This window comes from Somniosus microcephalus, chromosome 22 (assembly GCF_052327205.1).
Source record: "Somniosus microcephalus isolate GS21.2 chromosome 22, FLI_Smic_1.0, whole genome shotgun sequence".
In the NCBI taxonomy this organism is placed as follows: domain Eukaryota; kingdom Metazoa; phylum Chordata; class Chondrichthyes; order Squaliformes; family Somniosidae; genus Somniosus; species Somniosus microcephalus.
Window position 1 is genome coordinate 48,864,378 of NC_141008.1, and position 26,168 is coordinate 48,890,545.

A 26,168-nucleotide genomic window follows, 5' to 3' on the forward strand; every position below is an offset into this window, starting at 1 on the left:
GCCTTTTTAAGCACCTTATCTACCTGTCCTGCTGCCTTCAGGGAACTATGTACAGTACATGTACACCAAGGTCCCTCTGATCCTCTGTCTTTCCTCGGGTCCTACCATTCATTCATGCCCCACTAATGGGCACAATGGACATGATCTTCACCGCACATCAATTACAAGAGAAATGCAGGGAACAGCACCAACCACTGTACATGGCCTTCTTTGACCTCACAAAGGCCTTTGACACTGTCAACCGTGAGGGATTATGGAGTGTCCTCCTCAAATTCGGCTGCCCTCAAAAGTTTGTCACTATCCTCCGCCTGCTTCACGATGACATGCAAGCCGTGATCCTGACCAACGGCTCCACCACAGACCCAATTCACGTACGAACCGGGGTCAAGCAAGGCTGTGTCATCGCACCAACGCTCTTCTCAATCTTCCTTGCTGCAATGCTCCATCTCACCCTCGGTAAGCTCCCCACTGGAGTGGAGCTAATTTACAGAACAAACGGGAAACTGTTCAACCTCCGTCGCCTCCAGTCCAGATCCAAGGTCATCCCATCCTCGGTCGTCGAATTACAGTAGGCAGACGATGTATGCGTCTGCGCTCACTCGGAGGTCGAACTCCAAATCATCGTAAACACCTTCACCGAAGCATACAAGAGCATGGGCCTTACACTAAACATCCGTAAGACAAAGGTCCTCTGCCAACCTGCTCCCAGCACACAGTGCTGCCCCCCGATTATCAAAATCCACGACAAGGCTTTGGATAACGTGACCCACTTTCCATACCTCGGGAGCCTACTGTCAACAAGGGCAGACGTCGATGACGAAGTCCAACACTGCCTTCAGTGTGCCAGTGCAGCCTTCGGTCGCCTGAGGAAGAGAGTGTTTGAAGACCAGGACCTCAAACCCAGCACCAAGCTCATGGTCTACAGGGCAGCAGTGATACCTGCCCTGCTGTATGCCTCAGAGACATGGACCATGTACCTCAAAGCACTGGAGAGGTACCACCAACGCTGCCTCCGCAAGATCCTGCAAGTCCATTGGCAGGATAGGCGCACCAACGTCAGTGTTCTTGCTCAGGCCAACATCGAAGCTCTGACCACGCTCAATCAGCTCCGATGGACAGGTCACATTGTCCGCATGCCCGATACGAGACTCCCAAAACAAGTGCTCTACTCGGAGCTCCGGCACGGCAAGAGAACCCCAGGTGGGCAGAGGAAACGCTTCAAGGACACCCTCAAAGCCTCCTTGAAAAAGTGTAACGCCCCCACCGACACCTGGGAATCCCTGGCCCAAAACCGCACAAAGTGGAGGAGAAGCATCCGGGAAGGCGCCGAACACCTCGAGTCTCTTCGCCAGGAGCAAGCGGAAGCCAAGCGCAGGCAGCGCACGTCAACCCAAGCACCCCACCCACCCGTCCCTTCAACCACCGTCTGCCCCACCTGTGACAGAGACTGTAGGTCCCGCATTGGACTAATCAGTCACCTGCGAGCTCATTTTTAATGTGGAAGCACGTCATCCTCGGTTCCGCCGAAGAAGGTTCCCTTGCCTTTAGTCCTCTCAAAATGCATCACCTCACACTTTTCAGGGTTAAATTCCATTTGCCACTGTTCTGCCCATCTGACCAACCCGTCTATATCGTCCTGTAGCCTGAGGCTTCCCTCCTCGCTATTTACCACTCCACCAATGTGCGTGTCATCTGCGAACTTACTGATCATACCTCCTACATTCATATCTAAATCATTAATGTACACTACAAACAGCAAAAGGACCCAGCACCGATCCCTACGGTACACCACTGGACACAGGCTTCTTGTCACAAAAACAACCTTCGACCATCACCCTCTGCCGCCTGCCACTAAGCCAATTTTGGATCCAATGTGCCAAATTGCCCTGGATCCCATGGGCTCCTAACTTCTTGACCAGTCTCCAGTAAGGCTTTTGACAAAGTCCCGCATGGAAGTCCATGTAGACCACATCAACTGCACTACCCTCATCCACACACCTAGTCACCCCCTCGAAAAATTCAATCAAATTGGTCAGGCATGATCTCCCCCTGACAAAGCCATGCGGACTATCCTTGATTAATCCTTGCCTCTCCAAGTGGAGACTATTTCTGTCCCTCAGAATTTTTTCCCATAATTTATATGGACTTCCAAAGGGCATTTGACAAATTCCCACTTAAGAGACTGTTAACCAAGGTAGAAGCCCACGGAATGGAGGGAAAATTATTGACCTGGATAGGAAATTGGCTGAGCAGCAGGAGACAGAGAGTGGGGATAATGGGTAGGTACTCAAATTAGCTGGAGGTAACGAGTGGTGTCCTGCAGGGATCGGTGATGGGGCCTCAACTATTTACAGTATTTAATAACGACTTAGATGATGGCATATTTTCCACATTACAACAGTGACTACACTTCAAAAGTACTTCATTGGCTGTAAAACGCTTTGAGACGTCCGGTGGTCCTGAAAGGCGCTATATAAATGCAAATCCTTTCTTTTATAGAAAGTCATATATCCAAAATTGCCGACGACAAAGTTATGTGGAACTGTAGGCAGTGTAGATAGAAGCATAACATTACAAAGGGATATCGACAGATTAAATGAATGGGCAAAACTGTGGCAAATGGATTTCAATGTAGGCAAATGTGAGGTCATCCACTTTGGACCTAAAAAGGATAGAATAGGGTACTTTCTAAATGGTGAAAGGCTAAAAACAGTGGAGGTCCAAAGAGGCTTGGGGGCCCAGGTACATAGATTATTAAAATATCATGAACAGGTACAGAAAATCATCAAAAGGCTAATGGGATGCTGGGCTTTATATCTCGAGGACTAGAATACAAGGGGGTAGAAGTTATGCTGCAGCTGTACAAAACCCTGGTTAGACCACACCTGGAGCACGGTGAGCAGCTCTGGGCACCGCACCGTAGGAAGGATATATTGACCTTGGAGGGAGTGCAGCGTAGGTTTACCAGAATGATAGCTGGACTCCAAGGGTTAAAATAAGAGGAGATTTTTTACACAAACTAGGGTTGTATCCCCTAGAATTTAGAAGGTTAAGAGGTGATCTGATAAGTTTTCAGGATATTAAGGGGAACAGCTAATGGTGTTTTCTGCTCCCTCCGCCCTTTGAAACTGTTTATAAAAAAAATGTATCAGCTTACAGTGTAATTCAATGTTTGGCTTGAGCCAAATGCTAGTGAAGATTGTTAGTGTCATACCATTGTTCTGTGATCTATATATATTGCACACCGATTACACTGAGGGATTAAGTTCAGCCTACGAGCAGAAGGTTGTGGGTTCAAGCCCCACTCCAGAGACTGGAGCACATAATCCTAGCCGACACTCCAGTGTAATGCTGAGGGAGGGCTGCGCTGTTGGAGGTGCTGATTTTCGAATGAGACATTAAACCGAAGCGCCATCTGCCCTCTCAGGTGGACGTGAAAGATCCCATGGCACAATTCGAAGTGCAGCAGGGGAGTTCTCCCCTGTGTCTTGTCCAATATTTATCCCTCAACCGACATCAATAAAAACAGATGATCGTCATTTATTTCATTGCTGTTCAGTGAGAGTTTGCTGTGTGCAAATTGGCTGCCGTGTTTCCTACAGTACAACAGTGGCTGCACTCCAAAAGTACTTCATTGGTTGTAAGGCGTTTTGGGATGTCTTGAGGTTGTGAAGGTCGCTGTATAAAATAGTCTCTCTTTATGGACAGGAATCCTGTCAGTTCAAAACTTTAATTAACTTCACTGTTTTTGACCTTTCCACCCAGCTACTGACCCAAGTCTTTAAACAGTTTGGAGTTTTGCACTTTCCAAGTCTGGTTCGTGCAATAATACAGTTGTTGACTTTAACAAGGTCCTCCCAGCTAAAGCAAGGTCAGATAATACCACCTTATCAGTCTCAAAATAGAAATTTGGCTCTCCATAGATCTTAAAAGCCAAGTCATGTGGAGTGTCACAAGTTACTGTGTCAAGAAGCAATGCTGATGCAGGCACTAATCTGCTGGCAAAATAGAGGCACATATTTCACTGGCATTAAATACTTAGCACAACACTTAAAGCTATACTTGAATTTAGGTTTTAAACCTGCAGACCTGGGTGTGACACATATTAATATTCCCAACCACCTTTCATCTTCATGCAGATTTAATCCATGGTCTGTGCTGTCAATCTCTCCTCTGGGATTAAAAGAAAGATTTTATTTTATATAGGGCCTTTCACGACCACCTGATGTCCCAAAGCACTTTACAGACAATGAAATACTTTTGGAGTGTAGTCACTGTTGTAATGTAGGAAACGCGGCAGCCAATTTCCACACAGCAAGCTCCCACAAACAGCAATGTGATAATGACCAGATAGTCTGTTTTAGTGATGTTGATTGAGGGATAAATGGACCGGAGAGAACTCCCCTGCTCTTCAAAATAGTGCACCTGAGAGAGCAGACAAGGCCTCAGTTGAGCGTGTCATCCGAAAGACGGCACCTCTGACAGTGCAGCACTCCCTCAGTACTGTACTGGAGGATTAGCCTAGATTTTTGTGCTCAAGTCTCTGGAGTGGGACTCGAACCCACAACCTTCTGACTCAGGAGGCGAGGGTGCTGCCCACTGAGCTGCGGCTGACACTCTGGGGTGGGGTGTGGAAGTACGAACATCAGCCAAAGCTCCTGATCACTATCCAGCCACCCTTACTGCACAGTTGTGATTTGCTGTGACACCAACTGCCCCCAACCAATTGAATAGTGTGCCAAAACTCACATTAACAGAGGTCACTTGGATGAGGTATTGGAGGGTACCTTTGGAATCACGCCTCAGCAAGGAGGCAACACCTTCAGGAGGCAAGAAGAGAATATTAGCGAGAAAGAAACAACAAAACTAGAGGCAACCAGACAACTACGCTGCCAGTCTCCAGAGTTGCTGAACTATGTAAAATTTACCTCATTCACACAGGGACAAGGTAGCTATGCCCCATGCTGGACTAAATTATATACAGCTACTGCCAATTAGCTTTGAAACAGGATCTCGAAACAGCATAAACCCCATGAATTTGACACAATCAGTCCCAATTTCACACACACTCACCTTGGGGCTGGCATCATGCTGGGTCAAATTCACTGACAACGCAATCCCCGACAACAGCCGCATCACCATACCCACATAAATAAACGCCGGCCAGCTGCTTCTGCCGGGAGCCAGCAATATAAAATGACTCTGGTACCTTGACCGGATTACACCACTGGATCGCCATCGTGGCATAGAACAGGATACTGGCGCAATTAATGAGCATCAGGCACTGTACCATAAACACACACACTTCAATAAAATGTGTGTGTAATTGCTCAACACCAGCCCAGATCAGTGGGCCTGGCCACTGCCAAGTTCGAGGCGTTAATTTGCTCCATTTTATTGGGCTCTTCTGCAGTTTTTCCATTCTTATTCACTGGCTGAAACAGCTGTCAACAGCAATATTTTCCAGCTTTACTGTCTGACTGATGTTAGTGGAACCAGAAAATTCGATAGTCTACAGCACATTGAGCATTACAGTATTAATAAAAAACTGTCAAAAGAATTGCTAAAACTAGATATCCACATTCAGGATTTTCACACTCCTGTCAAGTTTTGCTATGAATACAGGAGTTTCTCAGATGAAAAGGATGATTAGTTCTCCCAGAGCACCTAGGTGGGGAAAATCGATTCTGGCCCGTGGTCTTTCCCATACTTCTTCCCAAACAGATCTTACTGTGCACATTAGTGGCGGCTGTTGTGAATCCTAACATCTACCCCGTCCCCAAAGCTACCTGACTCTTCTGGCTGAAAGCAGTGTCCATGCATACAATTCTTTGTCGAGAAAGGGGAACCAGTTTGTCTGTATTTTTGTGGGGTGCATTTTAAAATGCAGCATACTGCTCACACTCATGACTTACATCAGCAAAGATTGATCAATCCTGTGTACAAGCCCTAGCCCAGGTTTACAGGACATAAACCCTGCACAAAAATGTGACTTACACAACAACAACTTGCATTTACACAGCGCCTTTAACAGAAAAAACATCACAAGGCACTTTGTAGAAGCACAGACAAAAATCGACGCTGAACCAAAGGAGGAGATACAGAGGGGGTGACTAAAAGCTTGGTCAAAGAGGTACATTTTAAGGAAGGTCTTAAAGGAGAGGGAGATGAGTTTAGGAATGTAATTCCTTAAGTATGGGCCTAAAGGCCAAGGGTGGGGTGGTGTAGAGGGTTGTAGGGCTAGAGGAGGTTCCAGAGTTCGGGAAGGGCGAGGCCATGGAGCGGTGCAAGTACAAGGATGAGAATTTTAAAATCAAGGCCAACGTGGGTCAGCGGGCACAGGGGCGATAGGCAAACGGGATTTGGTGCGGGATAGGATACAAGCAGCAAAGTTCTGGATGAGCTTAATTTTATGGAGGGTGGAGGATGGAAGGCCGGCCAAGAGAATGTTGGAATAGTTGAGTCTGGAGGTGACAAAGGCACGAGTGAGGGTTTCAGCAGCAGTTGGGCTGATGCCAGGGCAAATATGGGTGACATGGAGGTGGAAGCAGGCGGTCCCTTATGATAACATGTGGTCAGTAGCTCAGCATTAGATTTTACGCCAAACTTCGACCAATATCCTTATGCATCTATAAAGCTTGGGGGGGGGGGGGGGGGGGGGGGGAAGAAAGGTACAAGGAGGCAGATATATTAAATTATTAAACCCTCGCTATACCTTGCCCTAACTAGAGCGGACAGATCAAGAAAACTCGGGTTAAAGAATTCCTGCTCCCAGTAACAATTTATCCATAGCAAAATCGAGAACTCCCAATCTTAGATCCAAAATGTCTAATGTGACAAGTGTTCCAGTGGCATTGCGTTGACATTGGATCAACAAGCTGCAACAAAACAGAACGACAACTTGGCTTCTGCAACTGGGGAGGCTCTTCTCTTCCTCCAGCTACAAGCAGAGACCCCAGAATAGATGGTCTAGTAACCCAGTGAGGAAATGGATGAGGGGAATCGAGCACCTTGGTTGCGGGGGGGGGGGGGGGGGGCAGTGGGAAGGAGATAATCAAATGTTTGGTTCTCCGACTCCGGAATTGCAAATCGAGTTAGTGTGCAAGATTTGCATCACACCCAATAACAGGTTGATTTGTTGCATGACATAATGGAACCTTTTTTCTTATAAGAGCCTGTGAAGTTTACAGTTTCCAAGACTGTTGCCATGGGGAATATAATGACGTTGGTCAGAGGAGAAAGACTGGCTAAGTTGGAGGAAAATTAATAGCCCTGCAAAGCCATTTCTCAGCCCTGCTTTGCATTTTCACAACCCAGGTGAGATATGACATGAAACACTGACTCAGTAAATAAGTAATTCTGTCCTTTCTACCCATTGTTGACAGGGTGGGGAGTATTGCATTCAGAGGAACTGCAGCAGTGTGCGCGCATTTAACGAAACTAACAGACAGGGACCGTGAACCTGTTTTAAAAATCTACTGTAAGGGGGTGGGAGGGGGGGGGCAAGCACGTTATCTGGTGGCATGAATTTAGAATACTTCATTTGCATATATTTGTTACTCACTCATTCACAAGTGGCCAACGATAGGCCTGCAGCTGTAATCATTAGACACTCGACAATGGCACTATGCCATCAGCAGGACTGATGCTGAATATGAAAGCCTCAACAATTGTCACTCTGGGCTGAGAGGTGCCTGGCAGAAGTGTCATTTACAAGATAAACAATGAGATGAGTTATTTTCTGGGCAGTCTAGAATCATTCAACTTATTGGCTCGGTTACTGGCATAACCAGAAATACCAATGAAACTTTCATTTGACTTTTCACTATAAACTTACTAAATACGCCTCCAATGGGAATAAAGTTTCTTCATTAACTCGAGCTACATTTCGGATCCACACAAATTAATGACAAGCCTCCAAACCAAATACCAGGGACAGGTCGAGTCATTCCAGCCAAGGGTTTAATGGAAATTCATCTGCGACCTGCAGAAGTGTGTCTACAGAAACAGCATTGTCTTCTTGCTCCGTCCATGCCACGACAAGGTTTCCCTCTTCCTTCTAAAAACATTTGACTTCCGGCTGGGGTCCCTCCTGGCACCTCATCAAAAAGTGGCCATTTCTCACACGCAAGCCTAAGACGCCCAGTGCCAGCAGGATACCGGACTGTTGGGAGCGGGGGATTACAACCCAATCTGCACGCACGCACACACTAACTACAGAATGGGGCCATGGGATGGATCTTCCCAGTGTGACTGACCCAATTACTCACTGCCTTAATCAGCCAAGCCATTGGGGACATTGCAAGCATTTTTTTTTTTTTTTTTTTTTTTTTAAATCATCTCTGCACATTTCAAGGAAATCATTCTCCCTCCTGACATTTCTCTTATTTCTGTTCTCTTTCCTCCCCTCACGCCACCCAACCCCGCAGCATAAAGGGAACATGCTTCTTTTTCAAACTGTGACCCAGAGGCTCGGTCCCACTTTCTATTTTCATTTCCATAGTCCATTTAATGTGGGGTAAGTAAAACCAACAGACTCAACTCCAATCATTCGAGACATGGGAAAGGGATGGGACAGAAAAGGTCAGCCACGTCCCTTCCTTCCCCATCCACCACATATACAGCAAAGCTCAAAGGGCACTCAAGGTCTGGAAAGCTGGAGATTCTGGTTCAGAATCCTGGAATTCTCTAAAGAAAGAAGAGGGAAGAACTTGCACCTATCCAGCACCTTGCACAAACTCTGAATGTCCCAAAGCACTTTACAGCCAATTAAGTACTTTTTTTTTTTGAAGTACAAACATACATGCGAACAGCGATGGACAGGTGAAGATCCTCTGGTTCAGCAAGCCTGTCCCAGAGTGTTGTACTTCATTACTGTTGAAAACCATCTTGGTTCAGGCAGAAGTCTCTGGTCCCCTGCTGTAATGTGGGAAACACGGCAGCAAGCTCCCATAAACAGCAGCGTGATGAGCAGATAATCTGGTTTTTTTAAAGTGATGTTTGTTCATGGTTTCAGATTGGCCATGACATCAGAGAGAACTCCTCTGCTCTTCTTCAAAATAGTGCCGTGGGATCTTTTACGTCCACCTGAGGGAGCAGACGGGGCCTCAGTTTAATGTCTCATCCAAAACACAGCACCTTAGACAGTGCAGCGCTCCCTCAGTATTGCACTGGAGTGTCAGCCTAAATTATGTGCTCAAGTCTCTGGAGTGGGTCTTAAGCCCACGACCTTCTAACAGAGGCGAGGGCGCTACCCACTGAGCAGCAGCAGACAGGTTGTTGTAGGGCCATTACCACAAGGACTGCAGTGGTTCAAGGGGAAAGCTCTTCAGAGGACATCTGGGGATGGGCAATAAATCTGGGCAGTGAGGGAAATTAAATCTCATTCCCGTCTGGACACCACTGGCCTATTTTTTGCAAGAGAGACACAAAAAAAGGAGGGGAAGGGACGTAAGGTTGTTGGCTAAAGAGTGTACACTCATAACTAAAGCTTGTGCTCTTTCATCCTCCTCTTCTCCTGCCCCCAACCGGTCTTTCTGCAGGGGACCAGAGACTTCTGCCTCAGCCAAGATGGTCTTAGCCAGCTGTGTCACAGCCAAGATCCACTTAACAGGAGGGTAAAGTAGTTTTTCCTCACAGCTCGTTAAGAACATGACAAGTTGGCTTGAAGAACTCAAATCCACACCATCTAGCCTACCTTGCACTGTGCTTTTTAGATTTGATTGCATTGAACCTCGTAACCTGGACTAGACACTTGCTTTGGATAAGGCTGCATTTTAAAAATCAATCTACAGTAGTACAAAAGACTACCTTCCTTAGGTCTAGTTTAGAACACAAACAGAAGGGCTTCACCTCACTGACCATGACCTTCCTGTTATCTATGTTTGAACAAAGCCTGCTGTTCTGGTATATTTTCTACTCACTTGCCATGTTAACAGAATTCACTTCAAACTTGAAAGATCAAGTGTGCCTCACGGAGCTGACCCATTTTCAGAGGATTACAAAATATATTGTTAAATATTCTGCAACACCCAATAGAATACCTTTAACTCCTTTTACACACCACTGCAGTTTCAAATTCTGGAATGAAAACACTGCTGTGACATGGCAAAGAACAAATCTCACTGTCATAATAATGCAGGAAAGGGAACAAAGTAAGCCTAATAACTCTGGAGACAGGCCAGCACGAACTCCGGGAGATTAGAGTACAGATGGGAATCAACTGGTGTTTGCAACATCTTAAAAGCTGAACCAGCATACAGCTGGTGACCTATCTTCAATAACAGAAATGGCACACTGCAATTCAACCAGTGAAATGACTTTTAGCACTGTTGGAAATTTCAGGTTGCCCCTATAACACAGCGAGCACAGCGTCACACTAGAACAATGCCCATCCCAGCTAGGTCAAACAAGGATTCACAAGCTTTCTGTATATGCTCCAAGTCAGCTGTGCGCACCTAAATCTCCTGCAGCGTCTGTTTGCACAGGGTACATAAAAGCCAGATGTTCCTCCGAGCAATCCACGCCACCCAGCCATGTCCGACTTTCAGAATGGTTTGCATTTGTCAATTATACGTTCACTATCACGAGCTGGACTTGGGACCCTCCTGAGCCATTCAGATCAGCGAGCCTCATCACGTGCTGAGTTTACAGATCAAGCCTTCAGATCTTATCTCTCTCAGCTCAATTTACATTATTCAGGCTAACATTTTGGAATCAGTCACCCTCACATCCCAAGTTTCTCCCATTATACTTTTGCTTTAATTTTGCAATAAACATAGAAACATAGAAGATAAGAGTAGGCCATTCGGCCCCTCGAGCCTGCTCCGCCATTTAATGAGATCATGGCTGATCATCCAAATTCAGTTATCCTGTCCCTGCTTTCTCCCCATATCCCTTGATCCCTTTAGCCTTAAGAAATATATCTAACTCCTTCTTGAACATATTTAATGAATTGGCCTCAACTGCCTTCTGTGGTAGAGAATTCCACAGGTTCACCACTCTCTGGGTGAAGAAATTCCTCCTCATCTCAGTCCTAAATGGCTTACCCCTTATCTTTAGACTGTGACCCCTGGTTCTGGACTCCCCTGCCATCGGGAACATCTGTCTAGTCCTGTTAGAATTTTATAAGTTTCAATGAGATTTATATAGAAGATTGTGAAGGGGTTGGATCGGGTGGATGCGGGGAGGATGTTCCCGATGATGGGTGAAACTAGAACTAGGGGGCATAGTCTTAGAATAAGGAGCTGCTCTTTCAAAACTGAGATGAGGAGGAACTACTTCACTCAGAGGGTGGTAGGTCCATGGAATATGCTGCCCCAAAAAGCTGTAGAAGCTACATCATTACATAAATTTAAAACAGAAATAGACAATTTCCTAGAAGTAAAGGGAATTAAGGGTTACGGGGAGCGGGCAGGAATTTGGACATGAGTCTAGGTCCGGATCGGTCATGGCCCTGTGGTTAGCGGAGCGGGCCCAGGGGCCATGTAGCCTGATCCTGCTCCTATTTCGTGTGTCTAATTCTGTTAGATTCAGGAGATGGTTCTGTGACAGTGGATTGGCGGTTAGGATCAGATCAGCCATGATCTTATTGAATGGCGGAGCAGGCTCGAGGGGCCGATTGGCCTACTCCTGCTCCTATTTCTTATGTTCTTATATATATTTTTCAAGTTTATAAAGTTCCTGAAAAACTGCTGGAAATTAGGCAATTATGTAAAACTTCTTTTTTTTAAAAAAAAGAATGACACCTCAGAAAGCCACAAGTTAAAACCCATTTATACTTTCAAAACTCTTGAGATCACATTGCAATAGCCGACTATGCCCAGGAATTAAGGTGCTCATTCCCTCATCCTGGTTTCCAGTAAAGACCATGCCTAGTCAGTTCACGGCGAGCGAGATGAAGGGTGGCATTATCTCCCCGTCAATCCTTCACTTAACACTGGTCTCTCAATACTCCTGCTTCACAACCCCAGATAAAATGCAGGGCAGGTAGTGGGAGTTCTGTTGACTTCAAACACCTGTGCTTGCTGCATAATTTCCAGTCAAGTCTAAACAGGATATCGGCAGTCTACAAAGATCAGATATGACCCAAACTTTGCCACAATGTAATCTCCATTAGACAACACAAGAGCTACAAATTACCTTGGAGTAAGTTTTGTGCAGAACAACAAATTTGGAGGCTTACCAATAGGAACCAAGTGACTCACCAACTTGCCTACGTGCTGGTGTCAGACATTCTCTGTACTTGCAAAAAAATATTCCTCCAAAATGGTGAAATATAAACCACCAATTTTATCGCCGGATATTGCAAAGTCAAGTAAAGATTCCAGATGATAATGTTAGGTTTTAGCAGAAAGAGGGTAGAATAACTGCTGCCCACTCAAATCAAACTTCAAAAATGAAAACCCACATACTCAACAGTGCATTGATTAATGCCGGCGATGATTTTATAATGACGCGTGTTGCTAGATTGGGAATATTTGTACAAATTCTGGCATTCATTTGATTTAGCTTAACCCACAACTCAAAAAGCTGTACGGCACACATGTCCTGGCTTTTCCCCTCCCACTCTCCCTCGACAAAAAGAGCAAAGCGTGACTTAATAAGATTTCATTTTGACAATTCGCAGTTGTATTAATATGATGATGATGGTATCTGAATTTGAAATCTATTTGGTGCGAGTAATTTCTACCTAGACTATTTGTTAGAAATGCAGCTCAACATTACAGTCCCCAGACACTTACACGCTAACATTCCTGTTCTAAGCACAGAGTACAGGAATGCACTGCATGTTGTGGAGATCAATTTGCCCACTTTAAGCTATACCCGTCTCCCATTACTTCCACACAGCCAGACTTCATCAGAAATAGGGACTGAGACGTTTATTGACACACACAGGGTCTCAAGATAAACGCAGCCACCGTGACATGTAAACAAGAGATGGGTGCACCACACTTTTCCCTCCCTACCCAAGGACTTGACCAATGCAAGGCCAACTGTTTTCCTTTTGGAGGAGGGGGGGTCCAGCATAATATGGCATTCAGAGGCAGGACAGAAGCTCCCGTTTCACAAGAGTACATACAGTTTCAGATAATGGGAGTGCATTAATTAAAATATATATATATATATTTTTTTTTTTATAAAAGAAGCTCCTGCAGTCGACCATATGCACTAACTTCCAAAATGCCACGGGAGGTACTATAAATAACCATGAACGCTCCGGTTATCAGTTCTCAGCTGAACTGATGAGGACGTGTAGCATTCCAAAGCAAGGTGACAGGGGAGCAGGGAGGGTTGAATAAAGGAGGAAGAAAAGCTTTCAACTAGCTCCCTCTAAATATTGCCTCTTGCTGGTTGATCATAAATCAGCCTCGACAGTGGACACAGAAGAGTTGCTGCACATACTAACTAAACTGCCAGCTCCAGGACACATGGCAGCCAACCACGAGGGAAAAGATTAAAAAGAAATATAGTCACTGCCACAAATAACCTTTTAGTTGTGGCATTAGTCCCACTCCCTCCTGTTGAGATGCCTTCATCTGGTGGCCTGAGAAGTACTCACATATACAGATGGCTGTAGAGTTCAGCCTTGGATCACCACCCTGAGGATCTACAATTACCGCAGTGCCCCGCACAAGTCTTAACTGTTGCGCTCCCAGGCTGTTCCTACTGGCAGTTCAGATTTTCAGGCCACAGAGCAAATTTAAAAAAAAAAATCTTGCCTGAAGAAATACATTACTTGCCATTTTAAACCTCCACCATAGAGATTTACAATCTTCTGCCTCACTCAGGAATTAAGCACATCCTTGCTTTTGGCAGCGGATTTTGATCAGAAGAGTGAAAATCAGATTTGACGTTGTTTTGTGAGAAAATATAGAGCTGTTACGTACAGACGGGATTTGGATTTATCCTGCACATTGTGCTGTAAGGAAATGTACAAGTTGCAAATGTTGCTGCAGTTTTGCTCCTGACATTCATTATGCTATCACACTGGTGCCATCACATGCCAATTTTTCCAATTTAAGTGACAGGCTCTTCACTCAAACGAGAAGTCATCCAATTTCCCCGTTTCCTTTGCTCTCTCTTTCTCTCCACCACCCGCCCCCCACCCCCCCCCCCACCCGACCCATCCACCCCTCAAAAGGAAACAAGAAATAAAGATTACATGTACTGCACAAATTGACAGGACATCAGGGGTAGCTAGTTAGTTTTGGACTTGTCAGTAAACAAGTGGATGGGGCCGAAAACCAACTAAAGCATACACGCATCTAATTCACCCTGAGCCATCCATCAGACTAATGGTCTTGTCATCAAGTGAGGTGCTGTGGGCATGATACAGCACTGTACATACATCATCCCATCATTTGCATTCCATTCTGCGGAGAACTGATGACATTCCACTAACGTGCAGAAATGTACTTTTCAAATCAGTTCAGTACCTGGGGAACAGACACGCACTGGCTCATTGAGCTAGCGAGCTCATGGTACTTTGCATGATGAACACATTTATATCAGGAAGACATCCCAGGGTGAAGTTGATGGAATATTCCACCATTTCGGATATATGTATCAAGTGTTATACAACATTTTCATGCACGCTCTCAATTAATGCACGTATGAAAAATAGGTCTCTTCTGCCAATTAGCCCCATTTACCAGGAGCAGCAGCAGAAATGGTGATTTGGAAATATCCATCAGCTATTCGAAGCTTGCAGGGATAAGGGTCAATATTTGAGGGGAGTTGAGGAGAAATGTTCTCACCCAGAGGGTGGTAGGGGTCTGGAACTCACTGCCTGGAAGGGTGGTCGAGGTAGAAATCATCATCGCATTTAAAAAGTACTTGGATATGCACTTGAAGTGCCGTAACCTTGGCTACGGACCAAGAGCTAAAAAGTGGGATTAGGCTGGATAGCTCTTTTTCGGCCGGCACAGACAATGGGCTGAATGGCCTCCTTCTGTGCCGTACGCTTTTATGATTCTATACCTCACTGGGCACAATCCATTCAAATCAGGCAAACAATTCCTGGAGTTATGTCCATCTACATCTCCTTGTGCCATTTTTATTTCCCCACATCACCCTCCTTTTCAAATGCCTGAATTCTGCTGAGGCCCTGTAGCATTTTCAATATTTAAACCCATCTTGATTAAAGTGGATATTACACACTGGGCTATCCCAGGCCAACCAGTGATCCAGGGCTCTCGGGTATCATTCTGTTTACAGATGGTAGCTTTACACCATTGGCTCCTAGTGTCTGAACCTGTGGTTCCTCTGGTATGGAGCAGGATTACCAGTGCAACACATCATCAGTTGGGTAAAACTAACCTGTCTCACAATGGTCTAGACCCAGCTCACGCCCCCTATTAGTGGGTGAACAATCCAACGCTTGGTGAATTCTGCTTCACCCTTCACATTGCCAACCATACTCCTTACTTGTGTGTCTAGGGCGTTCCAATTAAACCGATGGGAGCAGACAAGAGCAAATAAAAAGCAAGACGAGTGCTCGGCAGCACTGGGTGATTTCACCACAAGGTCCATGCAGGCAAAAACAGCTGTGCGTTCAAACCAGGACCAGCACAAGGCCTAATCTGAGGTATGCCTGGCCTATAGACATCAATTTGGAACCGTGTAACCTACTTCAAGTAGTGGGCAAACCACATTTTAGGCTGATTTGGAATTCTGACTGCCATTATAAATCACAGAAGAAACAATTTTGCTAATTTAATGCTGGTGTAAAGCTACAGAAGGATTTGCAGCGTGGACTCACATCCACACAGAACTAAACCAATAATGACCCAACTAATTTCAGGACAATAGTAGAGATTGCATACAAAACTGCATCATTTCCCGTGACTGAAAAATTGAAACTGCAAATCACCAGTTTAGCCATGTTGCTATGGAGAAGCCGTTTTCTTTTTCCTGTAACCATCATTAGTGAGAAGTTGGAGGTGTCAGCACCTAGGACAACTGCACACACAACTGACACCATATACGAAACATGCAATGCAACAGATTTCTACAGCATGCAATGTTCCCTGTAAACTGCACTGTGTTCTGCATGGCCTGTTTCTTTTACTGCACGGTCCTTTAAACTGCCGCACAAACGCAGTATTTACAACGGTGAAGCCGGTGAGCGGCCTGCGCAGGATCTTTCCCATTGCTTCGCAGCCTAGAGTGAATAATAGTGATTCTGTAATAGTGCGAGACCAATCTTCAACGACAAAATCTCCAAAGGTTCAGTTTGCTGGAAACAACAAATTGTTACTCAACACAAGTATTGGAGGTTGAATGTTTAAAATCACCCATCCTCAGTCACTATCAAATGCTCCTTTTCCACTATCAATGGGAAACTAATTATCTACTCTTCCATAAAATGTATAAAAATGAAGTTTAACACTAATTTGCCAGCAAATCATAGAACCTTACAGCACAGAAGGCAGCCATTCGGCCCATTGTGCCTGTGCCGGCTCTTTGCAAGAGCTCTCCAATTAATCCACCACCTTAAACATTCACTCCCTCCACCACCGGCGCACCGTGGTTGCAGTGTGAACCATCTACAAGATGCACTGCAGCAACTCGCCAAGGCTTCTTCGGCAGCACCTCCCAAACCCGCGACCTCTTCCACCTAGAAGGACAAGGGCAGCAGGTGCATGGGAACACCATCACCTCCCAAGTTCCCCTCCAAGTCACACATCATCCTGACTTCGAAATATATCGCTGATCCTTCATAGTCACTGGAACCCCCTCCCGAACAGCGCTGTGGGACAACCTTCACCACACTGACTGCAGCGGTTCAAGGCGGCGGCTCACCACCACCTTCTCAAGGGCAATTAGGGATGGGCAATAAATGCCGGCCTCGCCAGCGACGCCCACATCCCATAAACAATTTTTTTTCCCCAAGTACCACTCCACCGCTCTTTCCCCCAGAGCCCTGCAAATTTTTCCGCTTCAAGTATTTATCCAATTCCCTTTTGAAAGTTACTATTGAATCTGCTTCCACCGCCCTCAGGCAGCGCATTCCAGATCAGAACTGCGTAAAAAAGAGTTTGGTTCTAATGTCGATTTCTCTGTAAAAAAAAACACATTTGGTGGCCAACAATGTCTTTTCAGACACCCGCTTGCCTTTATCTTTTGAGACCAAAATGCCAATGGGCGTTTTAAATCAGTACTGGAAATCTGTGGGCAGGTGCTTAACCTGCAATTATCAGCAGAACTGCCATTACGCCCACTTTCACAAGATGCTTTTTTTTTTAGTAAAGGGAAGTACTGAGCATAATGATCACAGAACAATCCCAATATATATATATTTATATTTAAATAAAGGCAGAACATGCTGAAAACATAGGTGGTGAGACAGTATCTGAAAAGATGGTTAGCGTTTCTGATGAGAGCCCATCAGAATGGGATGTTATTTCAGATTTACAGCATTTGTGCCTTTCCTCATCCTCCTATCAGTTCAGTCAGCTAATGGATTTCAGTAATTGCCATTGCTCACTCAGGAATAATGGCACCCTGTAATGGTTTCACATTCATTTCTTCAAAAAAACTTGAATTGCTGTTTATGGAATTAGATCAAGCCCAGGCTCTGGGGACTTTACTCCATGAAGTGCAATGTATTTATTCTTAGTTTGCCATTTGTTTTGCATAATTACAACTACAGTTTGTGCTCGCAGTTAATTATACGTAATTAAACATTAGCCTGGATTTGCACCAAGTTGTCAGTGGCAACCAATCTGCCCTTGCTTGCAGAATGCAACAGAAATTCTCAATAATGCAGCACAGCTAACAAAGGCAAGCTGTGCTAATACTAGCTCTCCATCCGCTTTCCTGTACTGCTAACAGCGGCACCCATGGTTCTACGGGTATTAGAGGCCTTGCATACAAACCCACACTCTGCTTAACCCTACAGGTATCCCGCACTTTGGGGAGGGCAAGTGCTTTGATGTCAATCAAGCCAATTTCTACACTTCCACCATGCAGCAGGATTTACTGCTCGCATACTGCAATCTGCACATGTCCCAACTGCAGTTAAAATACCAGTTTGACTAAGCTCTGGACTGCCCTCCATAAACCTCTCCGTGTCTCTCTCTTCTCCTTTAAGACACTCCTTAAAACCTACCGCTTTGACCAAGCTTTTAGTCACCGGTCCCAATATCTTCGGTGCTCCTGTGAAGCGCCTTGGAAGGAGTTATTAAAAAATGCAAGTTGTTGTTGTTGGCAATAAATCGCTTTTCCTAATTCTGCACACCCAGTAAAGCTCTCTGACTTCTACAGTGCTGGCAAATAAGGAACTTTCCATAAAATGAATGTTTTCAGATCCGCATTTTTTTTTTTTTTATAAAAGGGACTTTAAGCCTGTGGAAAGCATGCGATTTGACGCCATGACCATTGCTGAATAATACACATCACACATGCACATATGAAGGCAGTAACTCATGTTTGGGTTCATCCAAGGGCCGCAGGGGTCTTTGGTACCTCATCCAAGGTGTGAGCCTCCCCGTATACCCAGATGGTCATCATATGCAAACGATTCTAGAATGGGGACTTTGGGGGGGGGGCCGGGGGAAGGGGTGGCGGAGGAGGTCGTCACAGCCAAATTTAATCCTATGTACACTTTCCAGCAGGAGTCATGATCAGAAGTAGAATTTCCTGCCCAACAATTGGGTAATTTTGGATCCATTCTTCACATCGCTAGGACTACCATTTTGGAAATAGAACTTGAAACTGCAAAGTTCTTTCAGCATACAGCTGAACCATGATTCGATTAAGTTATTGGAAACACTGGGACTTACTGCTGGAAGATGCTACATAACCAATGCAGCAATTCTTCTCAAAATAAAGAACAACAATGGCAAATGTGCCAAAACATTGACCGTCTGGGCTTTATACTGAAGGGTCTCAGTATATAGTCCGTTTGCCTTAGCATTCAATGATAGGGTAGGGTACACTCTTCTATATTTTGTATAAATATTGTTTAAAACAAGCATTACTTTAAAAAAAAGTTTCCGACTCCAAGAAACATCCCATGCATTTAATAAAATGGCTTTGTACGATCACCTTGGCCTTGCATAGGGTTAACAAAACATGGATTTACAAAAGGTAAATCATAATGACTAATCTACTGGAATTTTTTGAGGATGTAACTGGTAGAATAGATAAGGGAGAACCAGTGGATGTGGTGTATTTGGACTTTCAGAAGGCTTTCGATAAGGTCCCGCATAAGAGATCAGCGTGTAAAGTTAAGGCACATGGGATTGGGGGCAAGGTACTGACTTGGATAGAGAACTGGTTGGCAGACAGGAAGCAAAGAGTTGGAATAAACGGGTCTTTTTCCGAGTGGCAGGCAGTGACTAGTGGGGTACCGCAGGGATCGGTCCTTGGGCCTCAGCTATTCACAATATATATGAATGATCTGGACGAGGGAACTAGATGTAATACCTCCAAGTTTGCAGACGACACAAAGCTGGGTGGGCATGTGGGCTGTGACGAGGATGCCGAGAAACTCCAGGATGATTTGGACAGGTTGGGTGATTGGGCAGAAGCATGGCAGATGCAGTATAATGTGGATAAATGCAAGGTTATCCACTTTGGTGGCAAAAACAGGAAGGCAGATTATCTGAATGGCAATAGATTGGAAGAAGGGGAAGTGCAACGAGACCTGGGTGTCCTTGTGCACCAGTCGCTGAAGGTAAGCATGCAGGTGCAGCAGGCGGTTAAGAAGGCAAATGGTATGTTGGCCTTCGTAGTGAGAAGGTTCGAGTACAGGAACAAGGATGTCTTGCTGCAGTTGTACAGGGCCTTGGTGAGACCACATCTTGATTATTGTGTGCAGTTTTGGTCGCCTTATCTGAGGAAGGATGTTCTTGCCATGGAAGGAGTTCAGCGAAGATTCACCAGGCCGATACCTGGGATGGCAGGAATGAGGAGAGATTGGGTAGATTGGGCTTGTAGTCGCTGGAGTTTAGAAGAATGAGAGGGGATCTCATTGAAACTTATCAAATTCTAACAGGACTAGACAGACTAGATGCAGGAAGGATGTTCCCGATGGTCGGGGAGTCCAGAACCAGGGATCACAGTCTAAGGATAAGGGGTAAGCCATTTAGGACAGAGATGAGGAGGAATTCCTTCACCCAGAGAGTGGTGAACCTGTGGAATTCTCTGCCAAAGGCAGTAGAGGCCAATTCATTAAATATATTCAAGAAGGAGTTGGATATATTTCTTAAGGCTAAAGGGATCAAGGGATATGGAGAGAAGGCAGGAAGAGGGTACTGAATTTGGATGATCAGCCATGATCTCATTGAATGGCGGAGCAGGCTCAAGGGGCCAAATGGCCGACTCCTACCTTCTATGTTTCTATGTTTCCTATGTTAAGTAGTTAGACCATAGACACTTATAATTTACCCAGATGTGCAGCCCGACCCCCACCCTCTGCCAGGAAGCTGATGTGAGAATGAGCTCCTTCATATTTTCCCTTTCCTTTATTTCAAGCAATTCACTAAAGCTACATTTTTTTCCCCTTAATGCCTTGGTCGCTGCCTGTTCCCCCAAGGCGAGTGCCCCTGCCCACATTTTGAGCTGCAACAAATTAAGCCCAATGCTCCGGCTCCAAGTCACAGCAGGGTTTTGAAAAGGTTTGAGAAGCCAGTTATAATTTCTGCATTTTAATCTGAAATGTTGGTTAATTATTAACAACTACATGATCCAAGTACAGAACGTGCGGTGCACTAAATCACTTTTTATTCTCTCAGGATGCAAAACTCCTGACCCAAGCAGAAAAAATTCCACCGTGTGAAAGAGATTTATTTGTAATATTAAAAGTGTTTTAATGGATTTCCAGGGAGGATTATACAGGCTAAACCAGAAATACTGAAAATTTATCAGTTTCGCCCCCCCACTGCAGCCTATATGAAAGTTTCAAATAACTTGAAAATGAACTTCTACATAAGCAACGCAAAATAAATCAATTTGGGCCACCTTCAATCCTTGTATTGTGGTTAAAATCAAGTTTGTTTTAGAATAAAATCAGTTTGTATTCGAGCAGGAAGCTACTGCAGCAGTCCTGATATTGCAGCAATGGCAGACATACGTCCATGTTAATGGCCAACATTGCATCGGGCAGCATGGTAAGTGACAAATTCAAGTGAAGAAAATAAATAAAGGCTTCTTTGACGACTCAATGGATAATCAAGAGAGATTTATGTGGCTGATACCAGAACTGAGAGGTTATAACCATCAGGAAAGACCGAACAGGTTGGGGCTGGTTTCTCTAGAAAAGGGAAGGCCGAGGGGTGACCGGATAGAGATCTTCAAAATTATGGCAGGGCTTGATAGGGTAGACGTAGAGAAGAGGTTTCCACTTGTGGGGTAGTCTAAAACTAGGGACCATAAATATAAGATAGTCACTCAGAAATCCAAGGGTGGTGGAGGCAGGCTCAATCGTGGCTTTCAAAAAGGGAATTGGATAAGTACTGTACCTCAAGGAAAAGTGAAAGGGCGGGGGAGTGGGACTAGCTGAAATGCTCTTGCAGAGAGCCAGCACGGGCTTGACGGGCCGAATGGCCTCCTTCTGTGCTGTAACCATTCTAAGATTCGGAATTCAGGAAAAACTTCTTTACCCAGAGGGAGGTGAGAAAGTGGAACTCGCTACCACAAGGAGTAGTTGAGGCGAATAGTACTAATGCATTTAAGGGGAAGCTAGATAAGTACATGAGGGAGAAAGGAATAGAAAGATATGCTGATAGGGCGAGAGGAGGCTCGTGTGGAGGATAAACCAGTTGGGCCAAAAGGTCGGTTTCTGTGCTGTAAAATCTATATGGTGACTGCATGGTGTGGTTCCGGTTTCAATGCCTTTGGGCTAGGGAAGTGGGACAGGGAAGGACAGTGGTCCAACTCCAGATTGCTGTCCAGTGGCCCTGCTAGACAGTGTGCAGAGTGGACAGGCTCACACTTGGCTTTGTCTCCACCCACAACCCCACCCACCTCCCCCCAAAAAATCAAATAACCTGCCAATACTCGGATTGGCGCAGTGAGAAATAAAATGACAACTTGGGCAGACCAGAGGCCAGCGGGGCTAGACACTGAACTCAATTAGGCAACAGCTGAATGCTGCGATGGGAAGACAGTCGAGCTGGCATTCTGGAAGGATGAAATTAAATAGGCTGAAAGGTTGGAATTTCTGGAACTTTTGGTGCATTGCTGAGCAGCCAGTCGTCTGGCACCTTCAAAAGAAGAGATAATGGGGAAGATGGAAACAAAGAGAATGTTTTCATTCAGGAATGAGTAAACAAAGCCTGCACCCAGGTTTTATTGCAAGTGCTATCTTCCGAAATTTTAAATCAATGAAATTCATGCAACATCTCAGAAAATTGGCATTTATCAAGATTCAACTCGAGAGCGAGGGGTCCAGGGGCAGGTTTAGTAACAAGACTCAAATCACAAATTCCAGCCTCAGCAAACTCAAACCCACCCATTTAAATTGGATAGACTGACCTCCTGACTAGGAAGCCAGATTAAAGTACCCTTCTATCAAGCTGAATCTTGATAAATGCCAATTTTCCCCAGAGATGTGTTAGGATGTGCATTATAGTCAACTTCGAATTTGCAAAGGCTGCGTAAAAAAAAAACCAAGTTGGATCAGTGCCAGGTTCGTGAGACATTACGATGCAATATCCTAAATTCAGCATCTCCCCCTCCAGCCTGCCCCCACCCCGCCTCCAATACCCCACCCCACCCACCATTCCACAGGCAGGGGATATGGAGAGAAGAAAGTTAAGTCAGTATTACTAGGGCTCCCTTTAGAGAAGATGGAGTTGGTTTTTGACAAGTGGCTCGGAAGGGTTTGCTGCCAAGGTGTTGCCAGCTTCGAGTCCCAAATATCAATGCAGTACACATCACTTAAAACTCAAACTGTCTCCCAACTGTAGGGTGGAATCACCATATTGCAGCATCCCATCAGGCGTAACTTTAATTCGCAAGTGGCAATAAGATTGGATTGCAGTGCAATCAAAGCTCGATATAATGACGCGATGGCAAACTAAGTGCATCTTACCAACAGTCGTATCATCTTTTTCCTTGTGGCACCACTGAGAATAGCGGTTTGGGAATTAGTAAATTCTCAACAGCCATTATCTTTTTCGCATCGAAATTCTGGAGAAGGCTGGTAACTCATTTATGTGCTCAAAATTTACAGCACACTTTGCTCCATTGCCTCGCTAGGAAATGGAAATGCTGTTGCAGCACTATTAAACTTTAACTAGTAAACTGTACAATATAGCTGGCGTAATAGCCTTTTCCAACTCACGCCTGGTAAAAGATTGGTCTCCAGCACAGATCAAAATTTTTCAATCACTTCTGTTTATTCAGCTTACTTTAAAAGCTAGACCCCAAATAGGTGACACGAACAGCCCTTCAGTGATGCAATAAAAGCTTGAAGATAAACAGGTGCTTTGGGAGTAAATTATACCTCAACACACGAGATAATATAGATGTACAGCATAAAATGAGCTGCAAAAATTGAAGTTTAAACATTAATTTTTTAAATAAAAAAGAGCCACATGGGAACAATCAGAAAACATTTACGTAAAATCTAACTCCCTAGAAAATTACTGTCCCTTCACTTTAATTAGCCCAATTATGTGCAAGCAGTTAGAAATAAAAGTAATTTTAATGCAAAAAATGTTTTTTAAACGTCAATTATAAGACAATCAACCAAAACACTAACAACGTCCAGTGAAATTTATATTACAGCTTAAGTTTTAAGTGCATGGTTTTTGCACATCTGAAGGCCTCCCAAAACTGCTCAATCGCTGGCTGTTACAGAAAGTCTCAATGCGAGCAAGTTGCATGTATCACCCGGCGTCACAAAGTGCAGGCCGTGTAAACGACATCTTGAGGATTAGACTGATCGGGATGAAATGTGCCTAGCAACCAGCTCATTAAAAGCAGGGTTCAGAAATAGGCCAGCAATCCATTCTCTTATCTCCCCTTCAAAAGATAACACAGTCTCCATCTACTCATCGGCCTCACAATGAGCCAGCTTCTTCGGGAACTTCATTCTCATATTCACGATTTTTTTTTTTTAAAGCAAAAATAATCCCCAGCTCTTTATTTCGCCCACATTATCTCATTTCCATGTGTTTTGGCCTCCTTTTAGAATTGAAAAAAGGTGGTGGTTGGTTTGTGGGGGTGCACATTGAAAAGTACAATAATGTCGCACGACCACAATTAATTGTTATTCTCTGGGGATGCGATGGATGGTGAGGAGGGGAGGTTTGGAGGACTAATGACAACCGCTGCCTTCTGCGCAAATGATTAGTCACGCCGGATTCCCTGCTAATCAATTCAAGATAAACTGGTTTTAAAAACCAGTAAGAGAAGGTTTGGGGAGGGGAATGCCTTTTTTGTAACAATGGCGCACTGTAAAGATTGCAGATTGCCTCGACTGATTAAACCGTGCATCAGCCACAAGGTTATGCCACCGCCTAACACCACAATCCCTCATGATCGGAGATGAAAAGAGCTGGCAATTCAAATCAAGCAGCGATTTTCTCTCTGTGTGCCTCCCTCTCCCCACATTAATCTTCATGTGACATGGACAGACGGCTCTGGTTTAATAAAGATTTGCAAAAGCACACAACCAACCAAGCAACCAACCCTCCCCTTGAAAAATACTGCATTTAAACAGCATTCGTTGAAGCTTCCCTTTTACATATATAATGTATTAAAAAAGAAAAGCCTTGACACCCGAGAGAAATTTCACACACACAAAGCCAGCCTGACGCCTCAGAGACTGGATTTTTAAGATGAATTAGTCTCCCATTCCCTATATTTTTTTTTTTAAATAGTTACCTTAAAAAAGAGTTTATATATTTAAGAAAAAAGTTAACTTTTAATACGCCTTGGGCATTTTTTTTAATACATATAATTTTAAGAAATGACAACACAGTAGCCACAGCTGCGAGTTTGCCATTTGCAGCAATCTTATCCCATTCAGTTACAAATTCCACCCCCGCAAAAATAATTATATTTAAAACGTTCTGGGTGCGAATGCCAGACATTTAAAAAAAAGTTAAATGGACACAACTGGTGGATTCTTACTCTTAAATATTTTCTGCAAAGGCTGCAACCTCCATTCGACCAGGCCGGCGGCGCTTGCTCTTCATCTTTTAAAGGCATTAATCTTTTATTGTTTTTGTAATCCCTCCGATAATAAATTTAATTTAGGGACACTTTGAGAGAAAGCAAGAAAAATCCACTCAGCTCAACTCCCTGCCGGAAGCAAGGCGGCAGCTGGGGAAGGGGGGATGATCGACACCGGCGCCCGACCAATGGGGAGCCCGGTTCTCCAGCGGCGTCCCGCCCAGTGAGGGCAAGACCGACCAATCGGTGATCTGGGATAGGACGGGACTTCCGCTGGCCGGCCCGGTCGCCCGGCGGCCCCGCCCCTCTTTTGTTAAGCGTCCGACGCCACCTCAATAATAAAAAAAGATAATGAGAGAAAAAGAGCAAAAAACATATAGGTTTAAAGCCTCGGACACAAAAAAAACACGCCGGACGGACACTTACTTTCTGTGGAGCTGACAGGACTGCATAGTTAAACGGTGGGTAAGGTCATGAATTCGTTCGCTTCTTCGGCCCGCGCCACCCGCTCGCTCGCAACCGCTGCTTCTGCGGCAAAAAACGCCAGACGCAGCGATCGGCGGCGCGTACGCATGCGCGCTCATTCCCATCTGCGGCGTGTACGCATGCGCGCTCATTCCATCCTGCGACGTGTACGCATGCGCGCTCATTCCATCCTGCGACGTGTACGCATGCGCGCTCATTCCCACCGCCGGTGCGTATGCATGCGCGCTGACTCGCAGCCACCTGGAGGCCTGACGCTTCTCTCCTGGCTCCAGGCTGTCCCATAGAAACATAGAAGATAGGAGCAGGAGTAGGCCATTTAATGAGATCATGGCTGATCATCCACACTCAGTACCCTGTCCCTGCTTTCTCCCCATATCCCTTTAGCCTTAAGAAATATATCCAACTCCTTCTTGAATATATTTAATGAATTGGCCTCCACTGCCTTCTGTGGTAGAGAATTCCACAGGTTCACCACTCTCTGGGTGAAGAAATTCCTCCTCATATCTGTCCTAAATGGCTTACCCCTTATCCTTAGACTGTGACCCCTG

General features: G+C 45.0%; 1 protein-coding gene across 6 annotated transcripts in view; it reads right to left on the reverse strand.

Annotated features, from left to right (window-relative positions):
- The window catches only part of fam222ba (family with sequence similarity 222 member Ba), a 154,038-nt gene extending 128,169 nt beyond the window's left edge, over nucleotides 1-25,869 (reverse strand). For 2 of the 6 annotated variants that reach the window (XR_015073242.1, XM_085964675.1), the window contains exon 1: nucleotides 25,561-25,713. The gene's annotated coding sequence lies outside the window, so the exon portion shown is untranslated. Of the gene's footprint in view, nucleotides 1-4,749; nucleotides 4,821-25,092; nucleotides 25,509-25,560 lie in introns of those variants that run through there. The other 4 variants (XM_085964677.1, XM_085964678.1, XM_085964674.1 and 1 more) reach the window with 4 other exon arrangements.
- Between the last annotated feature and the right edge of the window lie 299 nt (nucleotides 25,870-26,168).